This window comes from Sinocyclocheilus grahami, unplaced genomic scaffold (genome assembly GCF_001515645.1).
Source record: "Sinocyclocheilus grahami isolate Dianchi unplaced genomic scaffold, SAMN03320097.WGS_v1.1 scaffold111.1, whole genome shotgun sequence".
NCBI classification, from domain to species: Eukaryota; Metazoa; Chordata; class Actinopteri; order Cypriniformes; family Cyprinidae; genus Sinocyclocheilus; species Sinocyclocheilus grahami.
The window spans coordinates 253,952-258,055 of record NW_015505290.1 but is presented as its reverse complement, the minus strand read 5'-3'; positions in this window follow the sequence as shown (position 1 = coordinate 258,055).

Sequence of the window (4,104 nt, the reverse complement as noted above, 5' to 3'; positions counted from 1 at the left end):
CACTGCTCAAAAAACCTACATTAAACATTTCACTTACAGATAGCTACAGACCGGTCTCTCTCCTTCCATTCATAGCGAAAACCCTTGAAAGAGTTGTTTTCAACCAGATATCATTGTTTCTCTCACAGAACAACCAACTGGACACTAACCAGTTAGGTTTCAGGAGTGGCCATTCAACTGAGACTGCGCTACTGTCAGTCACTGAAGCCTTGCGGATTGCAACAGCTGATTCCAAATCATCAGTTCTTATTGTGCTGGATCTATCTGCTGCTTTTGACACTGAATCACCAGATCCTCCTGTCTGCCCTCTCTTCACTGGGCATCACAGGGATTCCTCTTCGCTGGTTTGAATCCTATCTCACTGGTAGGTCTTTCAGGGTGGCCTGGGGAGGAGAGGCATCGCCTACTTCCACTCACTACTACGAATCTACATCCCCTCCAGAAGTCTGAGATCCGCTAGTGAGCGACGCCTCGTGGTACCATCACAGAGAGGCTCAAAATCACTTTCCAGAACATTCTCGTTCACCGTTCCTGGCTGGTGGAATGATCTTCCCACCCCTATCCGGAATGCTGAATCCCTGACCAAAATTCACTTTATTTATTCCTTCTCTTTCTAGCTTGTACTTATTTGAACAATGTCTAGAAACTTGGTATTACAGGCACTTCCTGTATCTGTTTGCCTCTTGAAGAAGAATCGCTTTATGTATCCCCCAATTGTAAGTCGCTTTGGATAAAAGCGTCTGCAAAATGACTAAATGTAAATGTAAATGTAAATGCATTGAGTTTCCTTCTGGAGCATCAGTGACTGTTTGAACCTTCTGTAATAGTTGCATACGAGTCCCTCAGTTGTCCTCAGTGTGAAAAGACAGATCTCAAAATCATATAGTCATTGTTGGAAGGGATTCAAATATGTATATCATGCTAAAATCATTTTAAATAATAAATATAGCTGCAAGCAGCAATGACCGGGGTTCAAGCAGTTAAGGTATTTAAGGTGGTATGTTTTTAGGGTCTAGGCCAACCTAGATGTATGGCTGACAGTAAAAGACATCCAAAACGGAGAATAGGCTCGCATATACATACATACAAAAATGAAATGGTTAAACTATTATATTTATACTCAATAAGCATGCTTACACACACACACACACACACACTCACATACATGCAGAGACACACACATGTACAAACACAAATTCACACACATGTTGTTGCAGATATAGATATTTGACATAAATGAAAGGTGACACAATACTTATTGCAAGTCTTTTCTTTTTAATAGTGTATATGTTATTTTCAGGTTTCACTGTTATTTTAATCTGGCACAATTGTAAGAGCTGATATGTCTTAATTTATCAAAATGGTAAACTTTGAGTCAAAGTGATTTTAAATGTTATAACAGTGATTTTATAATGTCTTAGCATGAATCCATAGGCAAACCTATAATTAGTACTGTTTTCGGGCATTAATGAAGGCATTAGTGGTCTTCCGCTGCCATCTAGTGGTTATGGATGCAATTTCTCATACAACAGTGTTTAACTTTTATAACTATTACAGTGTTTTTATTGCCCAATTTCTCTTAAATTTTCCATGCTTGTTTAGAATGAAATTATACATCATTTTACACAGTTTTGAGAGACATTGTCGGCTTTCTTTTAGGATTTTAGGCATTTGGGTACACAATCTAAAGAACATGTTATAAAATGACCAGTTTATAGTTGTCCAAATGCAAATGTTCAACATTTGTTTTTATAATTATTGACCTAGAGAGTCTAGAGAATAGTACTGCACTGATTTTATTGATTTTGAGTTAAAAACCGAGGACAAATTCAGAAAAGTAGGTTTTTAAAATAATCTCAAATATTTAATGAACAGTTTGATTGATAGCATTGGTCTCAGCGGTAAAGTTCTTCAGAATGAGGAGCTCTATCATATGATATGAAGATCTAGTGTTCGTGTAAATATATGAGAATTTTTTAGCAATTTGAGGCCATTTACCATTGAAATCTTGTGTTTTTGAAGCCTTTTTAACTGTTATTGTGCCACCTATGGTCTGATCTCCATGAAACGTTGCATGCTTGTTAAGAGTCCTCTGACACATGTTTTTGCCACGTTTTGCAAAGTTTTGAGTTTTTGTTTGGGTTTTATAGGTTTTTGGGAATTTTGGCCACGCCCCTTTTATAAATGAACCTGTTATAGTTAACCAAAGGTCAAAATTCAACATTTTTTTGATAATTATTGATCTCGAGAGCTGTAGTGGTTTGATCGAGATTGAGTGAAAAACCTTGGACTAGTTCGCAAAAGTAAGTTTTATAAATAATCTTGAATATTTAATGACCAGTTTGATTGACAGCATTGGTCCCAGAGGCAAAGTAGTTCAGAATGTGGAGATCTATCATACGATATGAAGATCTAGTGTTTGTGTGAATATATGAACATGTTCTACAATTTGAGGTAATTTACTACAGAAATACTGTGTTTATGAGACCTTTCTAACTGTTATAGCGCCACCTATGGTCCAATATCTATAAAACTTTGCATGCTTGTTAAGTGTCTTCTGACACATGTTTTCATCAAGTTTCGTAAAGTTTTGAGTTTTCGCTTAGGTTTTATAGGCATTTGGGTATATTTGACCACACCCCTTCTCTAAATGACACCGTTAAAAAAGTAAGCGAAGGACAAAATTGAATTTTTTTTGGACCATGACACTGCATACCAATTTTCAAGCCGATCGGACCGACGGTTGTGCAGTTATCATCATTTTTATGTTTATCCGTCTTGTAGTGCCACCAAGTGGCAGAGCTGCGCGGTTTTTTTTATTTGACCAAAGATTGAGCTTGTACACATGTGTACTGAGTTTGGTGAAGATATCTCATTCCGTTCAAGAGTTACAGCTAAAATAACATTTGGCTAACGTTAACATAGACGTTTCTTTACACGCTGTTGCGCACAAAAATCGAAATTTCAACTTTTTTTGATAATTATTGATATTCAGTGTCCAGAGAATATTTCTGCAGTGGTTTGGTTCCGATCGGGCGAAAAACCTAGGACTAGTTCGCAAAAGTAGGTTTGGGATATAGGTCAATTTTACGGAAAAACCGTGCGTCCTAGAGAAAATCTGTCTGGCTTTTGTTCGGGTTGACCCAAGGATCGCAACGATGTAAAATTATTGAGTCTACGATAAAAGGTGCACGAGTTAAGGCCAAAAATGTCTGAAATTTTAGTTTTTTTGCACTGTAGCGCCCCCCTTTGACCGATTTGGGTGAGTCTTTGTCAGAATGTCCCCTCAGATGAAACTTGGCCAGAAGGTAGAGCTCCCTCTCTACACCTTACGGTTTGGTCTGCACGATCAGTTTTAGCGGAGAAGAAAAAAAAATAAAATAAAAAATATTCTAACAATTACAATAGGGTTTCAGTACTGTGTGCTTGAACCCCTAATAATTTGTGGCACCTGAAGGAATTTTCTGAAGAACAGCAGGCAATTGAACTATTCAGGATAAACAAGGGACTCATGAACGACTAAAAAAAACAAACCTGTGGATAATCCAGGTATCAACACAGTATTAAAGAATTTTTTTAATAAATTCAACTATTATTTTCTCTTGTGGACTATATGTACTAAATAAAAAAATGACATGCATTTTGTATGACCCCTCTTGTTTTGGTAAAACAGTCAACATTTTGCAGATACTGCAAAGGGTATGTAAAATTTTGTCCTTAACTGTATGATCATGCAAGTTATTGAGCCTTCAAGTTCAAGTTCAAGTTCATTTATTTATAAAGCACATTTAAAAACAGCCACAAGACTGACCAAAGTGCTGTACATTAAAATCAAACCATAAACACACAAAACAGAAATAATAAAACATATAAATTTAAAACCAAAAGGAATGACAGATAAACATTCTGAAGACATAGTAATAATCAAGACCATAATACAATGTAAGAAGAATGGGATATTAGTAGGCCAAAGGATATTTTTAAAAGTGCCTTAAAAATAGATAGGGTAGGTGCCACTCTAATCTCAAGCGGCAGATCGTTCCATAACCGAGACCCAACCACAGAAAACGTCTCTAGGTTACGTATGTAACCATGGTTCCCCGA